Genomic DNA, 22,727 nt, shown 5'->3' on the forward strand with positions numbered 1-22,727 from the left:
ATATTCCATTATTATTATATAATGACGTTTTTTTTTTTTTTTTTTTGAGACAAAGTCTCGCTCTATCGCCCAGGCTGGAGTGCAGTGGCCGGATCTCAGCTCACTGCAAGCTCCGCCTCCCAGGCTCACGCCATTCTCCTGCCTCAGCCTCCCGAGTAGCTGGGACCACAGGCGCCCGCCACCTCGCCCGGCTAGCTTTTTGTATTTTTTTTTTTCAGTAGAGACGGAGTTTCACCGTGTTAGCCAGGATGGTGTTGATCTCCTGACCTCGTGATCCGCCCGTCTCGGCCTCCCAAAGTGCTGGAAGTACAGGCTTGAGCCACCGCGCCTGGCCATAATGACCTTTTTTTTTTCTTTATTGACTTTGTATGTGTCCAGGAATTTATTTCTTCTAGCTTTTCCAATTTGTTGACATAGAGTTGTTCATAATATTATGTAATGATCTCTTTCATTTCTGTCCTATCAGTTGTAATATCTCCTTTCTCATTTCTGTTTTTATTTATTTTGATATTTTGTTTTTCTTGTTTAGCTTAGGTAGTGGTTTACTGATTTTGTTCACTCTTTCAAAAGCCGACTTTTAGTTTCATTGATCCTTTGTTTAGCTTTTTTTTTTTTAGTATCTATTTGATTTATTTCTGCTCTAATCTTTATTATTTATGTCCTTCTATTAATATTTTGTTTGTTTTGTTCTTTCTTTTCTAGTTTCTTGATGTGCATTGTTAGGTGGTTTATTCAAAATTTTTCATTTTTTTTTTTTTTTGGATGTAAGCATTTATTGCTGTCATATTTTCTGGTATCACTGATTTTGCTGTATCCAATAGGTTTTGGTATGGTTGCTTCCATTCTCATTTATTTTCATATATTTTTTAAATTCTCTTCTTAATTTCTTCATTCATCCAATAGTTGTTTAGGAATATGCTGTTAAATTTCTATGTATTTGTAGTTTCCAAAGTTTCTTTTATTGATTTCTGTTTTTATTTTATTGAGGTCTGAGAAGATAGTTGATAGAATTTTGATTTTTTTAAAAAATTTGAAGACTTGTTTTGTGGACTAACATGCGGTTTAACCTAGAGAATATTTCATGTGTTTACAATAGAAATGTGTGTCCCGTAGCTGTAGAATAAAATCCCCCATAAATTTCTACTAGGTCCATTTGGCCTAAAGTACAATGTTAATCCAATGTGTCTTTATTGTTTTTCTGTCTGGATGATCTCTCCAATGCTCAGAGTGGAATATTGAAGTTCCCAACTATTATCGTGTTGAAATTTATCTCATCCTTTAAATCTAATAATATTTGCTTTATATATCCTGGTGCTCTGGTATTGGATGCATATATATTTAAAATTTTTATATCATCTTGCTGAATTTATTATTTATCCTTATATAATGACCTTCTTTGTGGGTTTTTTTTTTAATAGTTTTTGACTTAATGTCTGTTTTATATTATGTAAGTTTAGGTATTCCTACTCACTTTTGGTTTCTGTTTGCATGGCATATCTTTTCCTAACCCTCCAATTTCACTATATATGTGACTTTGCAGGTGAAGTGATTTGTGTGTGTGTGTGTGTGTGTGAACAGAATATAGTCAGGTTATTTTATTTATACATTTAGCTAATCTACATATTTTAAGTGAGAAATATAATCTGTTTATCTTTAAAAAGATTAGGTAAGGACTTATCCATGTTATTTTGTTTGTTGTTTACCGGTTGTTTTGTATATCGTTTTTCCTTCCTTTCTCTCTTAGTTTTTGTTATTGAAATTTGTTTTTTCTTTATAGTGGTAATACTTGATGCATTTCTTTTTCTCATTTGTGTATCTATTCTACCAGTGAGTTGTATATTTTCACGTGTTTTTGTGATGGTAGATATTGTCCTTTCTCATCCAGATATAGGACTACCTTAAGCATTTTTCATCTAGTGATGAATTCTTTCAGTTTCTGCTTGTCTGGAAAATATTTAATTTCTCCTTCATTGTTTACAGATAGCTTTGCTGTTTATAGTATTTTTGAATGGCAGGGTTTGTTGTTGTTGTTGATCACTTTGAATATATAATTACCTTCTTTCCTGGCCTGTGAAGCCAGGCTCCCAGGTGGCATTTGCAGGCAGGTGCCAGTGGCAATGACAGCACCAGGCTGGGATGGACAAACCCTGATGCCCTGGGAGGCATTTGTGGGCAGCAATGGTGAGAGGGTTGGGCTCATACTCAGGCCCCAAGAAGGCAAGTGTAGGCCCAGGTGGTAGTATTGGGCATGGTGGGCCTCCTCTCAGGCCCCAGGGAAGCAATTGGATAGGCCAGTTCCCAGCCCCACTGAAGACATTTGTAAGTGTACGGTGGCCCTGCTTCTGGAAGAGGTGGGTTGGCTGTCAGCGGAAGCAACCCCTGCAGGCTGTTATCAGGCTCTGGGGTGTTAATGCTTCAGCACCCTTTGTCCCAGGCAAAGCCTCCCTCGTGTGCTGCACTGCCCGTTTCCTGGAATGTAGGACATTATGTGGGCTAGAGTGCTGAGGACCCAGTCATATCTCTGGACCCTGCAACTCTGGCCCCAGCTGGTGTCATGACATACAACCCTCTAGGTAGACATTGGAGCATATTAATGGGGCCCTATGGATGTGGAGATGCAGAGGCTGTTGTGCCCCAAGATAGAGTGTAGTCTGGTGGGAGTTGGGCTCTCAAAATGGTGCTATGATGCAGCTGCTTGGGTCTCAGAGTATGTGTGACACCCAGTATGAACTACTTGTCTGGAAAAGTATTATCATATGGACTCAGGTAGTTCCCTGTAGTCGTTCATGACCCGTAAGAGCTGAGGGACTCTCCTGTGGCTAAGATTGCAGGAATCCACAGTGGGAAATTGACAGCTGGGGACTCTCTCACTTACATTTTGCCTGATTTCTAACTGATCCTAGCTGGGCCAGCTGCTTTACCTTCTTCTCCTTTCATGTGTCAATGGTTTCCTTGCACTTACCTGCTGGATTCCAGTGTTATCTCTCATGCTCTATGTAATGTGTGATTGTGTACTTGCTGTTTTGGTCCTACTTCGTGGAGGAAGTGAATGCCGGATCACTCTAGTCAGCCATTGGAAGTCACCCTCACCTCTTCTAGTTCCTATTTCTTAATGTGCTTTACTCTTCACTTTATTCCAGTCTTTTCACAATGCAAGCAAATGCTTGAGTCTCCATAGCTAACTGCACCTGTCTTAAGGAATTATTTTCACTTATGTCGTAAAAATAATTAATCAATTTTTTTCATCACAAACAGTGCAGCTCAGTATGAGTGCAGGCAACTTAGTGGATCTAGGTGAATTCCCTGTCATAGCTCTACCACGTCTAACTTTGTTACTTTAGACAACTTTGTTAGCCACTTTGTGCATCAGTCATGTCCATAATAAAATAGACATAAAATTGTGCTTTCCTCATTAGATAACTGAGAAATTTGAATGAATAAATACAAGTAAGCCACTCAGAGTAGTTTTGGGTACCAAGCACTCAAGAATGTTAAGCTATCATTACTAATATTTATCTTTCAAATTACACTTTCCTTTTTTCTTTTAAATCATAATTTTTATAATTATGAAGTAGCTTTTACCTCATACATCTTTTTCTCATGTAATTCAATTAAGCAACAGAATTATATTTAGTCTTGGCTAGTACCGACATGAAAATAACTGGAAAACCAGATTTACATAAATGAATGGTAGACTTCAATATAATTTATTTTTTTAATATCTTGCCCTCTGTATCTTCATAAAAGTGAATTTTTAGACTTTTAATTTCAGGACTATGGGTGCATGTTTGCTATATAGATAAATTGTATACCATGGGAGTTTGATGTACAGTTTATTTCATCACTCAGACAATACACATGGTACCTGACTGATAGTTTTTCAAACCCTCCTCCTACCCTCCACTCTCAGGTAGGTCCCAGCGTCTATTGCTCCCTTTCTTTGTGTTCATATGTACCCAACGTTTAGCTTCCACTTGTAAGCGAAAACAAGCAGTGCTGATTTTCTGTTCCTGAAGGATAATGGCCTCCAGTTCTATCCATGTTGGTGCAAGAGGCATCAGGCTCATTCTTTTTATGGCTGCATAATATTCCATGATGTATATGTATGACATTTTCTTCATAAAAGTTATTTTACGTAGAAGAACTAAATGATGTTCTTTAATAAGTCTAGCAAGTTCCCACTCATTCCAAACTCATTAGAGAGAGTTACGAAAATGAAATGTCATTTTAGGATAGTTCAAACATTTTTCAAGAAAGTTGAGAAACTTCTGTCAAATATTTACAGAGAACTCCTTGCAATTATATAATACTTATGGGAGAGATAAAACTCTTTCATTAAAATGAATTTTTTAATAGAATAATTTGACTGCAGCTTATATATGAATAATGAAGGACAGTGAAATGAAAATAATTGCTAATGGTTTACTTAGCATCAACTTTGATTTGGATTTGACAAACTTTACTTGAGCTTTTGAAAGTGCAATTAACTGATACTTTTTTTTTAGTCTTAGGTAAAACAAAGATATGTGTTTCACAAAGAGAACATATATGTTAAAAGGAAACTCGTTTTAAAAACCCATTGACAGGAGCAGAAGGCAGCCTGCAGCCATAATATAGACATTAATATTGACCATGTAATTTGGGATAATGTATAATATTTGAGATAATATTATATGTTATCTTCATAGAGAGAGAGAGAGAGAGTAAGAGGAGAAATTTTTTTTCAATCATTTAAGAGACTGTCCAGGAGTTAAATTAGAAAATAAGTTTTAGCCATAGTCTTTACAAAACTGATATTTGTCATAAGGGAAAATGCCTTCCAGAAAGTGAAAGAAACCTTTGGTCATTTATCAGTGTCAAATTTCTGTCAAAAAATAATATGACTCTCAGAATTCTTAACTCAATAGCCATAAAATATTTTAAAATTTCTACTGATTTGATAATACTATAAAGTAGAATGGACTGAAAATAGAGAATTACACATATATCTTGGAAAATAAAATATTGGAGTGAGTAAATAATTCTTAAATAATTACAGTGTATAAGAGACTAAGAGTCAAAGGAAGACAAGAGTGTTATATTTTTTAAACATTTGTTTTCAGAATTGACAGATTTAAGCAGCATAAGACAAATTCTGAAAAGTAAGCATTTTGAAAAATGACTTTCAAATGTAAAAAGGACAATATATAATCCTCTGATGCATTTACAGAAGTATAATAAAAGCAATTCTTTAGAAGCTCTGAATTACTTTACCTAGTTATATGAACAGTGAGGATAACTACATATCATAGAATAGACAATAGCAGAATATGATACAACTTATGGTAATATACACATGGTTTACCCTGAATTGTTTTATTATATCACTTTTTAAATGGTATTATTGGATTAATCAAACATAATCCATTTAAAAATGCATGTGACCACTACAAAATTATATATTTTAAATTAACTTTTACCATCTCTTTTAAATATTCAAAAAAGTTATTACAGTGACTACTTGGGTATACTTTATCAACTGGCAGTATAACATACCTAAATGGAAAAAAAAAGCAAACTTGATATATTTGAGAAATGACTAAGCATTCCCAAGAAAACATCATAATGAGTTATGTGATACTGTGATGGTTAATATTGAGTGTCAACTTGATTGGATTGAAGGATGAAAAGTTTTGTTCCTGGGTGTGTCTGTGAGGGTGTTGACAAAAGACATTAACATTGGAGTCAGTGAGCTGGGAGAGGCAGACCCATCCTCAGTTTGTGTGGGCACCATCTAATCAGCTGCCATCACAGCTGGAATAAAGCAGGCAGAAGAAGAACTTGGAAGGAGTTGCTGAGTCTTCCGGCCTTCAGTTTTCTCCCACGCTGGATGTTTCCTGCCTTTGAACATTGGACTCTAAGTTCTTCAGCTTTTGGACTCTTGGGCTTACAACAGTGATTTGCCAGAGGCTCTTGGGCCTTCAACCATAGATTGAAGGCTACACTGTTGGTTTCCCTAGTTTTGAGGTTTTGGGACTCAAACTAGCTTTCTTGCTCCTCAGCGTGCAGACCGCCTATTGTAGGACTTCACTGTGTGATCATGTGAGTCACCATTCCTTAATAAACTCCCTTTTATATATACATCTATCCTATTAGTCCTGTCCCCCTGGAGAACCCTATTACAGGTTTCAACATACAAAGTGTTAGCTACCTTATATGTTAGAAAATGAGTGAAAATAATTTTTTGCACAATCTAACATATCCAGGCAATAAGTGCTTCTTAAATAGGTAATTTTGGAAAATAATATTGTTTTGCACTAGAAGAGAGCATATATCTGGAAATTAGAGTAGATTCAAACTAATTGCCCTGAAGTTAAGTTTTGAAGATTATCAGTGGAATAATTACTCAAAATAATGACCCTCTTAACCCACAAACAAGGTCCCACCCTTTGGGAAATTATAGATGCTAATTAATTCCAAGAAGTTATATAAATAATATTTTTATTGTGATTATGTATAGAATTGAAAAAGCAATGTAAAACACGTCATTCATCTCAGCCATTCTAACAAACTGTTGTTTTGTCGGGATTCGTCTGAGTAGATAGTTATAGAGGATAAGAAAAAGCTGTAGCTGTGCTGATTTCTAGTCTTCCTTTGAGTCTGGTCCTCTTCACAGAGGCATTTTTTAAAAATTGTATTTGGATTACGTAATAGGGAAATAGTACTACAAAGTAAAGCCAAATCTCAATAGTGTGTTTTAAATGATCACTGTAACCCTTGCGTTGTTTGTATTCCAACAAATTCACAAGTGCATTTACTCATTCACACACTATTATGGTTCACTTGTGTTCTAAAATACATTAATTTGTGTCTTACACCTCTTACAGTTAGGGCAGCAGATTAAACAAATAAAAACATCAACAAACTGAATATGGCAGAGCCTTTTTTTGATTAATTTGCCAACTGTGTCTGGAAATAGTCTGTTATTTCCATTTGAAATAGACAAAAAGTTTAGAAACTATAAGAACAACAAAGTCCATTTTACATAAAGTGTTTTTGTTTTTTTTTTTAATTTGCGTCTAAGAAGAGAAAAAGATTCCTTGTTAGTTCTAGAATATATATTTCTATTACAAGTAACAAGTCCAATAATGGTTCAACTTTTTGACAACATAAACTGTTGACTTACTTATTTTATGATTTTATCAGTAGAGGATCTAAACAACCAGCTAATTATGTTAGAAATAGTAATCTCGTATTTTATCCTTATGTTTTACTTACACTGTGATTTTCTTTCCTAATTTTATGTGATAGTTTAACATTTCAGGTCATTAAGCACGTTTCAAATCCTCAACTACAAATAATTTGGAAAGAAAAAACCCTTTTAAATAGAATAATGTGCATTATGATATTTTATTATATATTGATATGGTTTAATAAAAGAATTTGGGGTTTAAAGTTTACTCCTGTTAAGAATTGTTCTTACTACTTTTACAGATTTATGTAACGATAAGTTTCTTTTGAACACTCACTGAAGCTGACAAATTAAAACATAAAGAATTTAATAAAATCTCCCCAACCCAAAGGCAAAAACCTATGTCAACCTACTTCTTGAAACTTACTTTCAATATACTATAATCATTCCAGTATACATTACATTCTAGGTTTTCATATTCACCCTTACTTTTATTGTGGCAGAAAACCCATGTTTTCTTTATTTAATTTCCCTCAGGGAAGCACTTCTGTCAGGAGCAACATACTAGTTCTAACTCTAAAGTGGAATTTTTAAGTGATTTCTTTTGGAAATGTCAATTTGTCTGTATTTTCAAAGGTTTTATTACCACTCTTGCAATTTCTAGCAGTGGGAGGAAACTTCTGACTTTGACAATACTTTTTTCCTTCATTAATTATCTCTACCTCTTCTCTTAAAGCCTGATTTTTTTTCCATTGTTGCCCATTCTTCAGTTTGTTATATAAATTGTTTATTACTTTGCAGATTGCAAATTTCTCAAAGGCAAGACTTGAATATTACATTGAGAACAGTCATTAAATTCTTCTCTATAGAGTGAAGCAAACTTTATTGTAGTTATTTTTACATTATAGTAATAGTCAATTTTCTTTTATTAAATTATATAAACCCTGGTGTTAATTTCCAACTTTGTTAAAATAAAGTAGAATTATTCTGGTAGGTTTATTTTTATGGTTCTATTCTTAGCAGTGGCATAGGTAATCATTGTTTTTATTTGTCTTTTTCTACACATGTGAGTTTGTGTGTATTTATGCTTGTGTGTTTCAGTCCACAATAAAGCAAATAGATAAACTATTTTTAGCTTTGAAGTTTAATTACATAATTATACCTGTTATTAATATATGCTATACCTTTTTGAAAAATGCATGTATGATACTAAAATTTTGATATATTGAACATTTGGCTGGTTTCTGAAAAATCAAGTCATTGAAGAAAAGAATCTAACAGTATTTCAAAGCATTTCAAAATGTTTTAAAATTCTGATTAGTCAGGTGATGTTTCTGGTTAATGTGGAATTTCCAAGGGGAATATATCATAGTCATTTGTCATTCTCATTGCTATTAGGGTTTATTTGTTGGATGAGTATCATTATATAATACTCTTTTAATCTATTCTTATTGATGATAAAACAAACCTGTGAAAAAGTGATAAAACGTGTATTAAAATCCACTTACTTTCAAAAACTTAGATATTAAGATTCTTATGCTGCTCTCCTTGAAATAAAATGGTAAGATTTTCAGTAGAAATCTAATTAGTATAAACATGAAATTTTCATCAAACTTCATAAGATTACTGTAAGGCAATTTGGAGTTAGGTTGTATATAGTCTTAATAGTGTCCAAATTAAGAATATGACAAAAATACTTGAGCTGTCATGGTATCTTGCTGACATATTTATGGTGAGGTTATTAGAAAAGTAAACATTTGGAAACCAATCTATCACACTTAATAAGTAATTATTCTTCCATCTACAAACTCTGGTCATTTTCTAGTGCTCATGAGAGAGGCCTCATAACTAAATAATAAAATGAACAATATTAGAGTAAATCAATTTGTAGTCACGTTTCTAGGAAAATAACTCTCAGTAACTTCAAGGATAGAAAATTTAGTTGTATACAACTGTCACAGGAAGAGGTTATCTGCACAAGTAGCATTTAAGAAGTGGCTATCATTCTGAATTTCAAAAAGCAAATTTTATCCTTGAATGGATATATGCCACCTATGTTGATTTATACTATCAATGACTTATTTTTCAGAGGCTCTAATATTTCTGTCATTAACAGCCAAAAAAATAGGATATTTGGATGAAATAACACATTGAGGCTGATCGCCAATGATAATAAAATAAACATCTATTAATTTTATTTTCTCTACATCTTTAAAATTCACACATATTTCAGTGTCTTTTTAATTAACAACAAAGACCCCTATGCTCCTATTCATGTTTGAAAATCACTTCTTGCCATATGTATGTCAAGTATTATTAGATATCCTTCAGGGCATTTTCAAACATTATTCAAAATGTTATTTGGTAACAGATAATTATTTTAGAGTCAAATTTGTGATAATTTATCTATAATGTATTCGTTTGTTTTCACACTGCTGATAAAGACATACTTGAAACTGGGAACAAGAAGAGGTTTAATTGGACTTACAGTCCCCCATGGCAGGGAGGCCTCAGAATCATGGTGGGAGGCAAAAGGCACTTCTTTCATGGAGGCAGCAAGAGAAAAATGAGGATGAAGCAAAAGTAGAACTCCCTGATAAACCCATCAGATCTCCTGAGACTTATTCACTATCAGGCTGGTCCCCATGATTCAATTACATTCCCCTGGGTCCCTCCCAGAATACGTGGGAATTCTGGGAGATACAATTCAAGCTGAGATTTGGGTGGGGGCACAGCCAAACCATATCAGATACAACAAGTGTTGGGGAGGATGTGGAGAAATAGGAACACTTTTACACTGTTGGTGGGAATATAATCTGTACAGTCATTATGGAAGACAGTACAGAAGTTGCTCAAAAATTAAAAACAGAACTACCATATAATCCAGCAATTCCACTATAGGGACATATTTTCAAAGGAAATGAAACCATTATCTTATTTTGTTTGTTTGTTTTAAGATGGAGTTTCACTCTCTTTTTTTTTGTTTTGTTTTTTTTGGTTTTTTTGTTTGTTTGTTTTTTCTTGAGACGGAGTCTTGCTCTGTTGCCCAGGCTGTAGTGTAATGGTGCAATCTCGGCACACTGCAAGCTCCGCCTTTCAGGTTCACACCATTCTCTTGTCTCAGCCTCCCGAGTAGCTGGGACTACAGGCGCCTGCCACCACGCCTGGCTAATTTTTGTTTTTGTAGTAGAGACGAGGTTTCACCATGTTTGCCAGGACGGTCTCGATCTCCTGACCTCGTGATTTGCCCGCCTCGGCCTCCCAAAGTGCTGGGATTAGAGGCGTGAGCCACCACGCCCAGCCGAGATGGAGTTTCACTCTTGTTGGCCAGGCTGCAGTGCAATGGTGTGACCTTAGCTCACTGCAACATCTGCCTCCTGGGTCCAAGCGATTCTCCTGCCTCAGCAAAGATATCTGCACTCTCATGTTCATTGCAGGATTATTTACAATTGCCAAGATGTGGAATCAACTCAGATGACTCATTACCAAATAATAATTAAAGATACAGAATTTCTGACTTGTGTTAACAATGATGGTTCCTAAATCTTAATTTTTTTCTCATTTGAATTGAATAAAGTTAAGTGTTTCTAAATTTTGAAACCCAGAGAGAGACAAGTGGTATTTTTAAAACTTTCATCTAAACTTTTGGGCCAAATATATAATCTTCTTTTCCTCGTATGTTTATGACAGTAACTATGTTACAATGGATAAAATAATGTCTGATAAATATGACATCATCAAAAACATCACTACACATTCTGAAAAATCTCTAACAAGAAGATAAGGAGCATATAATAAATAAAATGTTGCTAAGGACGTCACTTCTAATACTTAAGCTGTAGACAGGATTGTAGTCTTAACTTCTCTCACGTTCTTCCATAATGATAGTTATGAGCCTAAACAGTGGCTTTGAGAAAGATATAAACATCATGTAAAAATTGACGACCTTAAAGTTTTTTCTCTTGGGCGAGCATAGTGACACATGCCTGTAATCACAGTACTTTGGGAGGCTGAGGCTGGAGAAATACTTAAGGCCAGAAGTTTGAGGCTATCCTGAACAACACAGCAAGACACCATCTCTATAAAAAAGAAAAAAAAACTCGCTGGGAGCAGTGGGATGAACTATAGTCCCAGCTACTCAGGAGGCTGAGGCAGGAGGATCACTTGAGCCCAGAAGCTGAAGGTTACAATAAGCCATGATCATACTACTATACGGCAGCATGGGTGACAGAGTAAGATTAACTTCAGAAAAAAAAAAAAGTTTTTCTGATATGTGTTTAATAGTAAAATTACCTTTTCCAGTTTTGATATTATCATTTAATTGTATCAGCAAATACTTTGTCAAACTCTTTTTCTTTTGTATTTCTTGATTTGGTTTGTTTTCCTGGTAATTTCAACTATAGAAATAGTGTGAAGTCTATCACTGAGCCTTGGAATTTCACCATTATAGACAGTTAGTGGGAAATGGAGAAGTCGCTGACAAAATACTAAACCTCCTTTGTATTAAATGTAAGAATCCATTGTACTAAATAGATTCATTGATTACTACATGCTACAAGTAATAAAATAACTTCCAAGTATCACAAAATTTAAATGACTTTGTATTTGATTCAATTGCCTTACGATATAGAAAGATTTATATTTCCCTTCAATAATGAAATGAGGACACATGCAAGAGTACACAGATATACAAGAACAGGTTCGTATATACGTCTGTCTCAGATGTGTAGCTCTTTTCTTAGGTAAATGTTTAGCACTTCTCATAAGTCCATGCCCTGGACAGCTAAGTAGCAGGAAAGTAAGGAAGAGCAGAAAGCTTGACGCTTTCCATCTCTGAACACAATGACTCTTCACTCACAAATTAATTTTAGTATCTATGGATAGTTTGTCATGAATTGAAAAGTTTTGCATGAATACACACAATTAGATTTATATGCAAATCTTGGGTCTCTTTGGGAATACTAAGAGGTGTACTTTGCAATGAAGGAAAAGAAGTGAATAACAAATGAAATTCCCCAAATTTGAATTATCATTTAACTAGGAAGTGAACTGTACTTTTTTTGCTTCTTCTGTTTTTATCATGTATATATATATTTTCATTCATTAAAACACTTAATATGATAGTCAGTAAGTGGAAATCTCCCACAAAACTGTTTAGTTTAAGTTTAAACTAAGAGTCCTAAACAGTGAAGATCAGGTTGCTTTCTGGATGAGGGAGTGCACACACACACACACACACACACACACACAGGGCGTACACACACACACATGCACACAGATTATTTTTCGTTATTTGCTTAACTAAGTTATTTCTATTTATTTCCAAATGCTGTCTTCTTTGTAAAAAAAAAAAAAGATTTGTACAAACTCATGGCTTCCCCATCTTTAGGCTGTTCATCATTTTCTGAAGGGATTACACTTGAAAATAAAAATCATAATAAATTGCTTGAGCCAAATCTCTATTACCATTCTGGTAGCCCTAATTTTCTTGGTCATGAAATATTCTTAGACTGCGATAGATTTTAGAAAGGTAACTTTACAATTTTAAACCTCTGTAGTACCTTTGTGTGTGTCGAGAAAACAAGAAAAGGCAGGGAAGCTGCATTTCTTTGAAGTCTTTGTGCTCTGTGTTATGAGGGGCAACTATGACCATCTAAGAAAAGAACTTCAAGGGCACTACAGCTTTTACTTATTGAATAAGGATCCCACTTCTGTATTCTGGTAAATGCCTCTACGTAATAACAAGAATGAAAATCTTCACATACTTATCAATGCTGGACTTCATAAATAAATCCAGTGACATCAGAAGGAGGGTAACAAAGCAAGTCTAGTACAGGATAATTTGCTGCAAGAAAAGCGAGAGGAAAACAATGCTCTACATTATCTCCAGTCATAACAAAGCAAAGATAAATTAACCACAAAATACAAATCAATGGAAAGTCCATGAACAGTATTGTTAAATCTTCTATAAATGATTTACTAGAGGATCTGAAATGCAATTAATTGTTTATTGTAGATATTTCCTCATAGGAGTAACGGATGCCTGATCATCTGAGATTACATCTGCTTCATGCATACAAACTGCATGAGGCAATGATGTTGCGGAGGCTCCACATCATCACTCATGTTCAGAACAGACAGGAGCAGCAGCAGGAAAGGAGGCTGGAAATTAAATAGTGAACTTTTGGATTGTAATTTTAAAAATGTATCTGAAATTATCATCTACATGAACTTACAATAGAAATAGAAAAGATAAACTCCAAAGATAATGTAAAAAACTAAATATTTTAAATATTCATCTTTTTATGATTGACTGAAATGTTTGATATCTCATGTTATCTTGATTATCTCTGATCTCTTATATCTTATTCTCCATTCCTTCTATCTTCTTATCTCCTTTCCCAAATGTAAAGTCTGAATTTACTTGATGAAAATTAGCCTAAAACTTGATGATAGGGACATTATTTTTCTAGTTTTAGTTTGAATATTTATCATCAAACTGAATTCTGCTTCTGAATTGAGAACTTCAGAAAGTTTTGTCTTTTCATGTATACAGTGCCAGAAATGGAAATAATTGTTCATTTTGTTTCTTTTATTCAATAAACATTTTAAAAGAATGTTTTAAAATGCTTTAAAGAATGTTTTAAGGCAGTTTGCCTTTGTGCTATGAAAACAGAAAGACAAATTAGTCAATGACTATGCCCTTAAGGTAATTTGTTTGGTATGAATGATAGAACAATTCATAAAACATATTATAAAACTTTTATTCCTGCCTCAGCCTCCGGAGTAGCTGGGACTACAGGCACGCACCCGCCACAATGCCCAGCTAATTTTTTGTATTTTTGGTAGAGATGGGGTTTCACCGCGTTAGCCAGGATGGTCTTGATCTTCTGACCTTGTGATCTGCCTGCCTCGGCCTCCCAAAGCGTTGGGATTAAGGAGTGAGCCACCGCGCCCGACCTTTGATGAGGTTGTTGTGAGCAGATGTACGCATTCGAAATGTATTTGTTTATATCAATTTAGCCTATGGTAAAATTTCCTTTCATTATATGTAGTTTTGCTTGAAGTTCCAAGAACCTTCAATAACATTAATTGAGGATTTACTGTATTTTAAAAAGTTTATTAAAACACTAATATATTTTAAAACAGTGCTTCCTGCAAGCTGAAGTCTTGTCAAGAAAAGTGAAAGAAAAATTATATATTCATTTTATATTTATTTGTATGATGATAAAGCAGAAGAGATGATGGGAATTGTGATAAAAGTTGAGTACAAAGGATGAGTAAAATAATTATGTGTCCTAATAAACAATGAATTAGATTAATTGGGATAGAGAAATGTTTACTAGTAAGATGGATTTTCTAAATTAAAAAAAGTCATTATTTGGTAAGTTACATGGTAACATTTCCTAATTTCTAGTTATTCACATAATACCTTCTATGTTTTTGACATATTCTTATATCACCTTTATTATATTTATTTCATTGATATATTTTATCAATGATAGTTTAACTTAAATTTATTTTAATTACTATGACCTAAATGAAAAATCTTTAACATTTGCCATCTAATTAACTTTCTATGAAAACAACCTAGTTAAAAATAAAAATAAACATTAAAATAAGTAGAATATAAATACTATGTCTCTGTTATTCCAGTAATAATACTTCATTTGAATGTATATGCTGCTAGAAAGTACAAAACATTTCAATCTACTTTAAATAGGCTTGGGTACTAATCTTTAAATCTATACACAATTTTACAACTCTTTTAAAAAATAATTTAAGAATGTGAAGAAAGTTCCAACATATGTATTTTCCAAATATATACTTTGTTTAAATAGTTTCTAAAGTACAGAAACAGTTCTGTTTTATAAACTACTACTACCCGCTTTGTGAAAATACTTACAAAAATCTTCTCTAGTAACTTTTAAATGCTTCTTTGAATTGCTTTTAATATTTTCAAAGTACTAAAAAGGATTCCATAGTCAGGTGTTCATACAAGAAATGTTTTTTAAATATTTCTTAGTAAAGGAGAATGGATAAATGAGTTTTTCCTAGACCTTAGTTATATTTTGGCACAAACTAAAATATATTTTGATCATTTGACCAAATATGTTTTCATTATTTGTTGAGAGTTTACTACATGCCAGAAACATTTAAATCTTGCAGCAATGCTACAGGGTGAGAATATCCCTATCCCCCTTAAAGCTGAGGACAATGAAGTTCCAAAGGTGAAGTGAAAAAGGTACATTTTGTGACACTAGATATTTTCTCTTGAATCATGAGCTCTGTGGCTTCTGATCTGGAACTGGTACTCACAGCTCTGCTTTCATGATCACAGAGCACTAGGCATGGGCTTCTCCTAAGGGGAGGAGGCCTCTGCAAAGGTATCTTCTGCCAAGAGGTCCAGGACTGTTCCTTGCTCCCTCCCTGAGGATCCTGGCTTCTGCTGGCTTGGTCTTGCTCTGGAAACTTTGTTTTAGTAACTTTGGTAGTAGCATCATCTTGGGAAAGAAGTATGAGTGTGTGGGAGTGAGAATGAGGAAGGTGGAGACACCATTTAAAGCTCAGAGACAGAAACAAACTAAAGAGATCGCTAGCCTAGCCTCCTTCCCCACGTCTTCTGTTTCCCTTCCTTCATTTCTTTCTTTCTTTTCTTTTTCCTTACCTAATTCTTCCCTCCCTCCTTTCCTTCCTTCCTTCCTTCCTTCCTTCCTTCCTTCCTTCCTTCCTTCCTTCCTTCCTTCCTTCCTTCCTATTTTATCCCATCCTTCCTCACTTCCTTCTTCTCTTCTTTCCTTATTTTATGCTTCCCATATTTTCTTCTTTTCCTTCTAAATTTTTTATATTATGCCTCAAACTCACACAGTACAGGTCTTACAGACACTCATCTCTACCTTAGTCTCCATCCCACTAGTCATACATACAAAACTCTATCTACTTTTATTGAGATGTATATCTTTAGGGAGACACAAAGCGGCTTATTGATTTCAAACAAAGTCTTGGAATTTTAATGAATATTGCTTTATTTCCTAGTTGTATCAACATTGGAATGCTGCATTAAGTGTTTGTGCCTCTATTTCTTCATACCAAAAACAACTTACATGCTTGTTGTGAGGATTAAGTGAGAAAATGTTCATTAGGTGCTTAGTGAAAGAACTTGTAAATATAAGCCATTGTTATAGTTTATTCATGTATGTGTATATATAATATATGTGCATATTTATCTATGTAGGTATGTGGATGGATAGGTAGCAATCTCTAGAACAGATTTAACTTCTTAAATAATCATTTTATTTCCATCCCTGTTACTTTTATTTTAGATTCAGGGGCATATAAGCACGTTCGTTACATAGGTATATTGCATTATGCTGGGGTTTGGGCTTCTATTGAACCCTTTACCCAGATATTGAACATACTATCCTGTAGATAGTTTTTCAACCTTGTAATTCAATTAACAAATATTTTGTTGCACCTCTGGGTATAATAAGCTATCAGAATACATTTTCAAATGTTATGAAAAAAATCTTTTTTTTCTGGTGGCATCTATGTCCTTGTATTATGATATTCATTTACTCATTTATTAACAAAAGTATTCAGTTTTTTTTTTTTTTTTTTTGAGATAGAGCTTCACTCTTGTAGCCCAGGCTGGAGTGCAATGGTATGATCTTGGCGATCTTGGCCAACTGCAACCTCCGCCTTAGAGTTCAAGATTCTCCTGCCTCAGTCTCCCAAGTAGCTGGAACTACAGGTGCACGCCACCACGCCCAGTTAATGTTTGTATTTTTAGTAGAGATGAGGTTTCTCCATGTTGGCCAGGCTGGTCTCGACCTCATGACCTCAGTTGATCCACTTGCCTCAGCCTCCCAAAGTTCTGGGATTACAAGTATGAGCCACCGTGCCTAGCCTCAGTTTAATATCTATTTCATTTACTCACCAAAATTGTGTTAATATATTTTTCTCTATTCATCCTAATATACAATCATGTCATCTGCAGACAGAGCAAATAAAGATAATTTACTCTTTTCTTTTTACACAAGAATGAATATTCTTATTTTTAACTGTCAGGAGAAATGAGCCACCCTTATTTAATGAAATAAATACTCCAAAAACAGATAAAATCCATTCCAAGATAAAATTAATAAGCAATACAAAAATTAGACAACTCCTCTTTGGAGTCATTGCCAAAGCAAGTCAATGACTTTATGTTAGTAGAGTAGAAATACCAATCCTTCCCTTCAAAGGGAATTAGTAAAAAGGGGCCAGTCAAAAGTTAATTTGGGAAGAGGCAGGTAAATATTATTAATAAGAAATACAGATATGTATCCCTGGCTCCAAGAAACAAACAGCAAAGCTTTAAAAATATAGTAAAAGATATATAGTCAAAGTGTTTTATTTTCATTTAACAAGTTAATCTTTATTATATGAATATTGATTTTTTTAAAATACAGAGACATTTACTCACACAAACAAAAACACCATAGCTCGAAGTATTTATTTAGTAAATAATCCATTTTTAATGTGACAATATTTGAAAAGCACTGTGGAGAATATAATTTAATGTTTCAATTTCCAATTCATTCTGAAAATGAATTATTTGAAGTAGAAATTGTTAAGAAGTAGATCTTGCTTCAGCAGGATTACATAACAATACAAATTTTGAAGATACTTTTGGCTTTTGTCTGAAAACATTAACCACAATATATTTTAAGAATAATTCTAGTTTGCAAATTAGCATCTGAGAGAATGCATTAATCTTATTCCTGCTGTAAATTCTTATTTTAAAAACATAACATTTTACATTTGTTAAATCACCGAACAGAGAATATGAATTGATTTTCTTAAATGAAGAACATTTTCTAATTTTTCTATTGCTTATTAATTTTATCTCAGAATGGATTTTATCTGTTTTTGGAGTACTTATTTCATTAAATAAGGTTGGCTCATTTCTCCTGATAGTTAAAAATAAGAATTTTCATTCTTGTGTAAAGAGAAAAGAGTAAATTATCTTTATTTGCTCTGTCTGCAGATGACATGATTGCATATTTAGAAAACCCTATTGTCTCAGTCCAAAATCTCCTTAAGCTGATAAGCAACTTCAACAAAGTCTCAGGATTCAAATCAATGTGCAAAAATCACCAGCATTCTTATACACCAATAACTGACAGAGAGCCAAATCATGAGTGAACTCCCATTCACAATTGCTTCAAATAGAATAAAGTACCTAGGAATCCAACTTAAAAGGGATGTGAAGGACCTCTTCAAGAAGAACTACAAACCACTGCTCAATGAAATAAAAGAGGACACAAACAAATGGAAGAACATTCCATGCTCATGGAGAGGAAGAATCAATATCATGAAAATGTCCATACTGCCCAAGGTAATTTATAGATTCAATGCCATCCCCATTAAGCTACCAATGACTTTCTTCACAGAATTAGAAAAAAACTACCTTAAAATTCATATGGAATCAAAAAAGGGCCCGCATTACGAGGACAATCGTAAGCGAAAAGAACAAAGCTGGAGGCATCATGCTACCTGACTTCAAACTATACTAAAAGGCTACAGTAACCAAAATAGCATGGTACTGGTACCAACACAGAGATATAGACCAATGGAACAGAACACAGCCCTCAGAAATAATACCACACATCTACAGCCATCTGATCTTTGACAAACCTGACAAAAATAAGCGATGGGGAAAGGATTCCCTATTTAATAAATGGTGCTAGCTATATGTAGAAAGCTGAAACTGGATCCCTTCCTTACACCTTATATAAAAATTAATTCAAGATTAATTAGAGGCCTAAATGTTAGATCTAAAACCATAAAAATCCTAGAAGAAAACCTAGGCAATACCATTCAGGACATAGGAATGGGCAAGGACTTCATGTCTGAAACACCAAAAGCAATGGCAACAAAAGCCAAAATTCACAAATGGGATCTAATTAAACTAAAGAGCTTCTGCACAGCAAAAGAAACTATCATCAGAGTGAACAGGAAAACTACAGAATGGGAGAAAATTTTTGCAATCTACTCATCTGTCAAAGGGCTAATATCCAGAACCTACAAAGAACTCAAACAAATCTACAAGAAAAAAACAAACAACCCCATCAAAAAGTGGGCAAAGGATATGAACAGACACTTCTCAAAAGAAGACATTTATGCAGCCAACAGACACATGAAAAAATGCTCATCATCACTCACCATCAGAGAAATGCAAATCAAAATCACAGTGAGATACCATCTCACACCAGTTAGAATGGCGATCATTAAAAAGTCAGGAAACAACAGGTGCTGGAGAGGATGTGGAGAAATAGGAACACTTTTACACTGTTGGTGGGACTGTAAACTAGTTCAACCATTGTGGAAGACAGTGTGGTGATTACTCAAGGATCTAGAACTTGAAATACCATTTGACCCAGCCATCCCATTACTGGCTATATACCCAAAGGATTATAAACCATGCACTATAAAGACACATGCACACTTAATGTTTATTGCGGCACTATTCACAATACCAAAGACTTGGAACCAGTCCAAATGTCCATCAATGACAGACTGGATTAAGAAAATGTGGCACATATACACCATGGAATACTATGCAGCCATAAAAAAGGATGAGCTCATGTCCTTTGTAGGGACACATATGCATCTGGAAACCATCATTCTCAGCAAACTATTGCAAGAACAGAAAGCCGAACACCACATGTTCTCACTCATAGATGGGAACTGAACAATGAGAACACATGGACACAGGAAGGGGAACATCACACACCCACACCGGGGCCTGTCATGGAGTGGGAGGAGGGAGGAAGGATAGCATTAGGAGATGTACCTAAGGTAAATGACAAGTTAATGGGTGCAGCACACCAACATGGCACATGTATACATATGTAAAAAACCTGCGTGTTGTGCACATGTACCCTAGAACTTATAGTAAAAAAAAATTAAAAAAAACATAAAAGATAAAATCTTTTTTAGATATTAATAATACATGCATGTACTTCAATTAGTATCTATATATATAGCATATCCTTCCACTTGTTTTTAGGTACTTTTTTCTTCTCTATCGTCAATGGCTAGTCTAATGCAGAGTGAAAAATAAAACCATTCTTTCAGCTAATTTCACAAAGACATTCAACATTCCATCTCTTTGGGTGAATTCAGGGAATTAATACATTTCAGGATTTCTAGACAAACATCTTGTCTAGGTGTTCCTGCCAACAATATAACTTATTTTAAAATACAATAAATGAGATGATAAACATTGATGCGGGAGCTTAACCAAACTAAAAGAAACAGAGGAGGAATGACTGTCAGATATATAAGAAGATAAGATTCTAGATTCAGAAAGAAGCTGTTAGATGTCATTTGGATAGAAAACGAGGTTTCCAGCAGAGGAAACTGCATGTGCAACAGTGTGGTGACAATGTGGTACACATGTGGGAGTGCAGAAGGTCAACAGAGGCTCAGGGGACCAGAGCCCAGCCATGAGAGAGCTTTGTCTCAGGCTAATGATGTGAGATTTGTATTTTGAAGGTGAGGAAAAGCCACTGAAGAGGTTGAAGTATGGAGTTACTGTTTGAAAATATTGTGGTAGCACCATTCAAAGCCTACAATGATGGATATTGACACTGGTTAGGACATTCTGGCAGTAATCTGGGCCCAAGATCTTAATAGCCAGACCTAAGGCATTAATTGTGGTGATGGGATGAGACAGAACCACAAAAGTTAATGAAAATTTCCATGGGTAGCTAAAATAGCCACTTAGGAGATCACACTTATATACAAGAGAACCTCTGTGGCGTATAATGCAGACCATGCAAAATATCCCCGTAATGACAAGAACTCATGAAATATTTGAAACATAAAGCAAACAGCCTTGCCAGTATTTTTTTTTTTTTTTTTTGACAGAGTCTTTCTCTATCACCCAGGCTGGAGTGGAGTGCAGTGGCCCAATCTCTCACATCTTTATTCACTTGAAACTCTGCCTCCTGGGTTCAAGTGATTCTCCTGCCTCAGCCACCCGAGTAGCTGAGATTACAGGTGCCCACCACCATGCCTGGTTAATTTTTGTGTTTTCAGTAGAGACAGGTTTCACCATGTTGATCAGGCTGGTCTTGATCTCCTAACCTCAGGTCATTCTCACACCTCCCAAAGTGCTGGGATTACTGGCTTGAGCCACCGCATCCGGCCATAAAAGCCATTTTTAAGTGACTTTCAGGAGGAAATGGTTTCCAAATGACCACTTAGGATATGTAAAGGAAATTAGTTAATATAACAGCAAATTAAATTTTTAAACTATTCTATCACAGAGTATTAAATAAATAGTAGTGTTTTGTGGAAAGTCTTACATGTTTATTCCAGTGATGTGTCGGGTTTATGGATTATGCACTGCATTCGTGAAAAGATTTTAAATTTTAAATCTTGATATATGTTTACTTACTGAATGTATGTTAACTTATTGAAGTTATACATGTATATACCACCAAACCAATATAATAAGTGTATATGGAAATATATTAAACATAAAAAATTAAAGGGGTTAAATATATGTTATAAAATCATTAATTATGTTTTACTGTTACAAAGCATTTGGTTTCACTAAAGCAAATATTAATATTTCTGTTGAGAGAAGGTGATTGATTACTTCATAATTTTTGAAAATTTGAGTTTACCTATTTGTAATACACCAATTTAGAAATATTGTGGATAGTTGCTTATTTTTGTGTAATATTTGTATTTAATGATTATAATAGATTAACAAAAATCCATATATAAAATGAAAAAATGCATCATTGATAGCAGTTATTAAACTATTACAAATTTTGATCTCATATTCCAATTACACAGATTTTTGTTGAACTACAGATAGTAAATTTTCATTTCCCTGATACTGGACAGTTCTTTCAAACTAAGATGTTGCATATTTATATTTTTACCAAAATTAATAATTAAAAATATTTTAATTAGAAGCTGTGTAGCTTCTCAATATTGCTTCAGTGTTTTAAAACTGTCATATAGGAGACATTGTGGCAACAAAGTCACATAAATATGAACAAATTTTCAACCATCTTCTTTTAAACTTCTCTCTATACGAAAACTTCCCTTAGAAAAGCAATCATTTTACCCCTTGGTATTAAAATGCAACCTTTGTTGAAATGACAGAATAAGTAGCTTCATTATTTTTGAATATATCTGCTTGGTAGCAAACTACTGACATCACAGAAAAGGTTATCAAATTTGAGTCATGTACTTATCTCTTTGCAAAAAAAAATCACTCCTTTCTAAACTCAATCCCATTACATCACCAATTATTGTAGAATTTACTATTTAATTATTTCCAAATAATATTTAGCTGTACTAGATAAATCTTATACAAAATACAGTATGTTGAAATGTTCTGCTAGTGAAAACAAAAATATATCCACCATTATTAACCTTTAAAAATTACTGAAACTTGGCCGGGAGCGGTGGCTCAAGCCTGTAATCCCAGCACTTTGGGAGGCCGAGACGGGCGGATCACAAGGTCAGGAGATCGAGACCATCCTGG

Source organism: Colobus angolensis, unplaced genomic scaffold (genome assembly GCF_000951035.1).
Source record: "Colobus angolensis palliatus isolate OR3802 unplaced genomic scaffold, Cang.pa_1.0 Scaffold189, whole genome shotgun sequence".
Classification (NCBI taxonomy): Eukaryota; Metazoa; Chordata; class Mammalia; order Primates; family Cercopithecidae; genus Colobus; species Colobus angolensis.